Here is a 7,421-nt window from a genome sequence, read left to right as displayed (position 1 = left end):
AACAAAAATTTATTTTTTTATATTTTTTAATTAATTGAATTTTTGGCTGACCATACAGTTGTTTCGAGTATTTCCAAATACCCTTCATCAGTGGTCTTGGAAATAATTCTTGTATTTAATTATTCTTAAATAATTATTTTTGAGACTGCAAGTAGCAGGAATCGAACTCGGGTCCTGCCAAATGTGAAGCTCAGAATCAGCGTACCTTAACCAACTGATCCAAAGCCGTACTTGACTTTTTGTACAGAAGAATTTATATTAATAGTAAGAAATGAAGATTTCCAAATAATTATTAAGAAATTATTTATATATTTTAATTTCTAATTAAGAAAAACTACAAATTTCTTCAATAAATTGCTGAAAATAAAATTATATTGCATTTTAATTTTACTTAAGATAAACTATTGTATTTAATAGTTTGGTTTCAAAGGGTGGTGAATTACAATAAAATTTTTGGCTGACCGTACAAATTCAAACATACAAGTCAAGTACGATTTTGGTTTAGCTGGCTAATGACTCTGAGCTTCAAATTTGGCAGGGCATGAGTTCAACCCTTGCAATCTCAATAAAAAATAATAATAATTAAATATAAGAAATAATTCGAAGACCATTGATGATGGGTATTTGGCAATACTCTAAATACCTGTATGGTCAACAAAATATTCAATTAATTCATATATTTAAAAAAAATTCTTTTAGTTGTTATTTACTACTATTCGAAACATCTCAAGACAAAATTATGGTATAAGAAAAATTCTTCATAAAATGTTTTTCTCTCTATACGTTAACAACGACTACTGCATCTAAATAAACCAGGAACTGAAAAGCTTTATCACCGATTTCGCTAACCTCCAACATGTCTGAAAGATAGATGATGATGAATGACGATGCTCTAAAGAAAAAGCGTTTCCAGCAGCTATTGAACGAAGAAGATATAATGGAAAACTGTAGTTTCGAATGTGTAGTCAAGTTGAGAAAGCACTCAGAATATTGAAAAAAGTGTTATTGCAGAGAGGTACTTGAAAAGAATACTGTATCACATCGACACTCGATAACTGGGTGTTACGGCCAAATCAATCAGAAGTAAAATTTAAGTACGTCGGAATATTTCTCATTTCTTATCTTAGGAATTTGCATACGAAACTTTGGAATATTGCAATTAAATTTTAAGAATTGTATAACACTGAGAAGAAATTAAAAATGTTGACATAAAAATATATATCATCGGTTATGTCTCTGTACAGATTGTTTATTATTATGGATAGGCTGTACATGCACTGCGATCTGAAAGATCCTTTGTGCAGCTACAGGTTGCTTAACACTGAGAAAAAATTATAATTTTTAATTCAAAAATTTTATTTTATATTTTAAAAACAAAATAATGGATCAGGTATTCTATAAGATGGTTGCACTTTTTCTACCTTCTTCTCTTCTACATCATAATAATATAAACAGTAAGGAATATCATTTTTACTCATTGTTAATAATTATAGAAACTTCGTATATCGTAAAATCGACTTGTATTGTAATCAGTAATTTATTTAATGAACTTTCTCCTATCCTCGAGCCATTTTAATTTTTCTTGATGATTATGCCGTCATCTGACTTTGGGATGACAAATTTGTGTTATATATAGTTTTTTAAAAAAATAAATTATAGCCTTGTTGTTGAAAATCCCTTTTCAAGCTGCAAAAAACTTTAAAGTTACCACCTTTTAAACTCATAATATTGTATTTTCATTGATTTCAATAATTGATTCCTATTTTCTTTCTATTCGGGAGCCTACCTGTTTTGCCCTACATATTTGCCATTATTTGGTTTTTGGGATAACATGAATAAGCTTCTTCTCAAAAAAAAAATAGATTTTAATTTTTATGATGGAAAGCTACTCCTGTTCGACATGAAAGCTTTAGCGATTCACAAATTTTCTTAGTAATTTTCAGTGAATTCAGTACGCGGTTCGCCGATCTTCCTTTTTTATGCTGGATCCAGTTTGTTTTCTTTAAGTGTCTGCCTGTTATCCAGTTTTGAAAATAAATAACCAAACTATAATATATAAAATTCTTTGAAATAATAGATGACAGTCTCGTTGCAGAAAAGCTACTCCTATTGAGTACGAGAGGTTCATTGATCTGCAAGTTTTTTAAATATATTCATCAATTTCAGTCATCGATTCCCCAGCTAGAATCTAAGGTCTTCTTGTTTTATATTGAAGCAAATTTTAATAATATCATATTCGGTCTACAGCAATCCATACATTTTTTTAAGGATATTTTACCGGTTTCAGTCATAGATTTTATGGTCCCCTTTACATCTTGGAGCCATCCTGTTGATTTTAACGGATCAACCACCGTCATGTGATCTTTCAATAACGTGACCAAACTATTTTTATGTTATGGTGGAAAAACAGATGATAATTTCATTGTTGAAGAACTATTCTTATTCGGCTTTGTAAAGAATTTTAAAGGTGTCATCTTTAAGTCTCAGAGATGCTAAAATTTTCTAAAAATTGTTCGTTCAGCTTTAAATGTCCGTAATAACCATAATGACTATAATTAATTTAAATACTACAGTATTTAGAAAAAAAATCAATTTCATCACATTAGCACTGTTTCCGCCTCTTCAAGGTCACACCATAGTCTTGATGCCATAAACTTTTATGGATTTAATAAAAATGAGTTCAGTATGTTGAAATATCATAAATTTAACTTATGATGCCACACTTAAAACCAATTTTCTTAAGTAGCCCCCATTTTATAAACAAAACAAAAAAAGAAATAATTCACCCAGAAGGAAAAAATCCACCCCAGAAGTGAAACATGTACATCACACAGGCAACCCTAACTTAAGCTAAGCTAAGGAAACTTGATTTAGGTATGACTTGTATGGATCTGTAAGTATCTTCGTACTGATTTATGAACTGAATTTTAATAGCAACTTGAGATTTGCCAGCGAGGTAAGCATTTATAGCACCGCCAACGCCGCCGCTTGACATTGATGCCAACAGAATAACAGAATACTTTGCATGAAATTTAGTAGCAATGAGTGCTCATCAGTAGGGGAATTGGGTTCATAAAATAAACCAAGAAGAACGAGATTCAAATGGATAAAGTATGAGTTGCAAAGAATTATGCACAAAATTATAATAAACAAGTTTCAATTTAAAATTTTAGGCACTTGAGAATTTGCGAATATAAACTCAACGCACGAAATATGAGCAGCGAATAAAAAATCATCTATCGTATCACGGACAAGATACGTACCCAAAGCTCACCAAAATCAAGCACAAATGAAGATGCAAATGATGAACACTAACTACGCTTTTAATAAATGACTGAAGTCACTTTAATGGGAACGGGAATCAGTTGTGTGAGGCGGGCTACAAATGCTACTGCTGCTTAATTTTTGACATTTAAATGAAATCAAAAGAAAAAAACAATTTAAATTTTTTTTAAATAATATAATTTAGAGAGAAACGCAAAACCGCTTAAGAGATCATTACGCAGATTAGTTGGTTGGTTCATGGTGGGCAGACAGGCTGCCAAATGGACGTACCCGCATATTGTGTTAAGTCAATATACTTACTGACTGACTGACAGACAGTGAGACAGACAGACAGGCAGTAAAAAATATGCTTAACATGATGTTCAGTTAGTTTTCGATTACTGGATTTGCCTGACCGTAGACATGTCTACCGGTCATTTTTCTCAAGCTCTATTTTGCAATCAACTAAAAATTTATCATTTTCTTGTATTTTTTAATTTTAATAAATTTTCTTAGCTTTTCATTTTCTTTTTGTTTTGATAATTGTGAAAAATACGCTTCAACACAAAATTTACAAGAGACCCCCAAGCGTTAAAAATTTACAAGCCTCGTCGAATTGACACTTGACTTTTGACACGGGCTTAAGTAGCGGCTATGCGGCTGAAGTTGCCGCAACTTGTTGCATTGCGGCAATTGTTGCATTCGCAGTTTTAGGCTGCATCTAAAATTGCAGTATAATAGCAATAACAACAAAGTGTGTCAATAAATTGAGTTGAGATGCATATTTTTCCTTGTAAATTGCATTTGCTAAACAAGCTAATAAATTGATTGCTGCTTCGCCAATTTCGCATAATCAAAAAAAAATGACAGGACAGAGAAAAATTTGCAATTTCAATAGGAAGCAATAGCGTTAAGTTTATCCAATTGGTTGCAGATTAGCACCACAGTACAAAATTTACTACTTCTGTATCATATCTTCTTTTAGAATTAGTAGTTTCACACTATCAACAAAGTCGGGGTAAAGATATTTAAAGATAAAACTGACTAAATCAGGTTTTCATAACAATTTATTTGGGGTAACATGGATATATGTTTTATATATATATGTTAATACAACTAATTAGATGTTTCAAAAATTTAAAATATATTTCTACCTACGCATATCTTACTGGATAATAAGTGCTATTTAAGTCTGCTTATTTTGTATATTAGAAAAATTCTAAAACTTCGGCACAAAGTCGATGATAATTAAAGGTAATATTGTCACAGGAATTAACTTTGAATGTTTTAATATTATTTTATAGGGACTATGATCTTAAGCCTTACTAAGAAGTTCACAACTTAACTATTATTAAGTTAGGGATTTTGCAATCCATTACTATGCTTTCCTGAATTTTCTGATTCCATGTTTTTAAATGAATTGCTTTATTGAATAAGTTTGACTTTTTCATTTCGCCATGAAACGAAAACATAACAAATATATCAGTACCGTGCAAGCTACCAGAAAACGCTAAGAGGTTCCATTTTCGTTTTTAATAAACCCAGAAGTTCCATCAGAATGCGTTCCCTGTTTCGTGAAGTTTTCCATCACAGTAAGTTGCCAGTTTTATTAGATGATAATTCAGACTATAATGCCCTGTCGGAATTCCTGTAATTATTAAGTTATTTTTATTCAGTTTTATACAATCCTTAAATCTTTTTTTGGTTGGAAGTCCCATTCCAAACTTTCCACAAGAGACTTCTATTGTAATAGTTATAATTGTCTCAGTACAGCTTTCTCTTTATCTCCTTTTCTTTTTGAATGAATGAGACGAAATGACCTCTTCACTATCCACAGCATAGTGACATTCCTACAAGCAGCAAAACTGTTCTTTTTATAGCAAGTTTCTCTAAAATTTAGTTTTTGAACTATACTTTCTAACCACATCATGATTTTTACACTTCCATCTATATCATAATATCGCGTCATAGGAGACTCCCTATTTGTATTATGAGTTCAATAAAAAAAACAATAATTTTGTTTTTGAAATGGTTTTATTTCATTAGATAATATTCTTTAGAATCACCTTGTATACAATCTTGTATATATATTTCAAAACTGGCATAGATGTTTTTCCCATCTAATATCTCACATCAAGATATATTCTTTGAACTTATGAAAAGCTTCTGCTGCCGATCATATTTGCAGTTGTCCAAGCTATTTATCTTTATAGTCTTGAAGTAAAAATAAAAAGTTATTGAATATCGGGAGTATACGGCAAATAACCTATTAATTCGATGTGTTGAGTGCTCGAAAAGTCATTTATTGGACCAAATGAATGAGAACACAAATCGTTGTTACGGTGAGTTATCTGACTTTGGTGATTAGTTTTTTTTATCTTTTGAACATTTCCGGAAAACGACCGGTAGTATACTGTTCAGAATTGCCTAGCCTTTGTTGTTTTAATGCTATTGTTGTCACATGACAGGTTTTTTTTTAAAAAATGTACGAAAAGGTGGTTTTACTTTGCATTTAAAGTAACTAACAGAAGACTGACTACAGAAATGATCCTGCGAAGTATAGTCTTTTGACTATACTTATTAGTTTTAAATTTAAATTAAAAATATAATATATATAATTACATTGTCACAAAAAAAAACATCTCCTTAATTCTTCCATGCATCTTAACATAATTTTTTTAAATTAATTATTTCGTTTGAACATCACGTAATGCCATTGTTTATTAAAATAACTTTTCATGTATAGATAGATGGTTTTCTTCATTGGTGCATGATTGTGTACATATATATATATATTTTTTTTTTGTATTTGTATACACAAAATTTTATTATTTATTACTTAATTTAATTTTTGGCTGACCATACAGCCAAAAAGTAAAAGAGTATTGCCAAATACTCATCATCAGTAGTTTTGGAATTATTTCTTATATTTAATTATTCGTAAATAAAGTTTTGAGACTGTAAGTACTAAGGGTTGAACTCGTGGCCTGCCAAATTTGAATCTCAGAGTCAGTGTTCCTTAGCCAACTGACCCAAATCCGTACTTGTATGTTCAAACTTGGAGTTTTTTTTATTAAGTTACTGTTAAAGTTCATTAAACTTAAAACCCTAAAAATTATCTACGAATAATTAAATATAAGAAATAATTTCAAGAACACTGATGAAACATATTTGGCAATACACGAAATACAGCTGTATGGATAGCGAATTTAATTCAATTCAATAAATAATTAAATAAAATTTTATTGTTGTGATTTACTACTGTTTAAATAACTTCTCTATTGAAAGCAATCGTTAATATTAAGAATTTAGTTTCTTTTATCAAAACGGACATTAAAAATCAATTTAATATATATATAATATATATATAATATATATATTTATTTTATCTCCTTCAAAATATGCTCCATTAGAAGCGATACACAAATGCCAACGTTTCTTCCAATCATCAAAACATTTTTTATAGGCGCTTTCCGGTATGGCTTTGAGTTCCCTCTGCGAATTCTGTTTTACGTCTTCTATGGATTCAAAACGCGTTCCTCTGAGTGGTAATTTGAGTTTGGGAAACAGGAAAAAGTCAACACGGTGCAGATCAGGTGAATACGGTGGCTGTTCGATGGTATTTATTGAATGTTGGGCCTTAAAATCGTTGATAATGTTGGCTCGGTGCGAGGGAGCATTATCGTCATGAAAAATCCATGAATTATCCTTCCACAATTGAGGCCGTGGTCTCACGACCGATGCCTAGCTCTCGTGCTATCTCTCTAACACTCACATGAGGATTTTGGAACACGATTTCCTTTGCCTTTTCAATGTTTTCGTCGGTGGTAGAGGTCGAAGGTCGTCCAGAACGCGGCATGTCTTCGACGGTCGTACGACCGTCCTGAAAGGCTTTGTACAACTCATAAACTTGAGTTTTCGATAAAACTGATTCCCCATAAGCCTTTTGTAGCATTCGCAACGATTCTGCACACGAAATTTCGTTCGAAACACAAAATTGGATGCAAACTCTTTGTTCAATATTTTTTTCCATTGTTTTTTTCGCAACGCACTACTGAGGTGAACTGGTTTCAACAGCTGCCGTAAACGAACTGTCTGACAGATCGCGCTCATTTTTGGCATAGTAATTAAGGAAAGTGCTGCCAAACTACATAAAC

General features: G+C 31.3%; 1 pseudogene; it reads right to left on the bottom strand.

The window, feature by feature from the left end:
• Window positions 1–5,751: 5,751 nt before the first annotated feature.
• On the bottom strand, window positions 5,752–5,831 carry LOC119673548 (annotated as a pseudogene).
• Between the last annotated feature and the right edge of the window lie 1,590 nt (window positions 5,832–7,421).

Source organism: Teleopsis dalmanni, chromosome 1, assembly GCF_002237135.1.
Source record: "Teleopsis dalmanni isolate 2A chromosome 1, ASM223713v2, whole genome shotgun sequence".
Classification (NCBI taxonomy): domain Eukaryota; kingdom Metazoa; phylum Arthropoda; class Insecta; order Diptera; family Diopsidae; genus Teleopsis; species Teleopsis dalmanni.
Note: the sequence above shows the minus strand (reverse complement) of the source record. Positions and strands in the feature narration are given on the sequence as shown.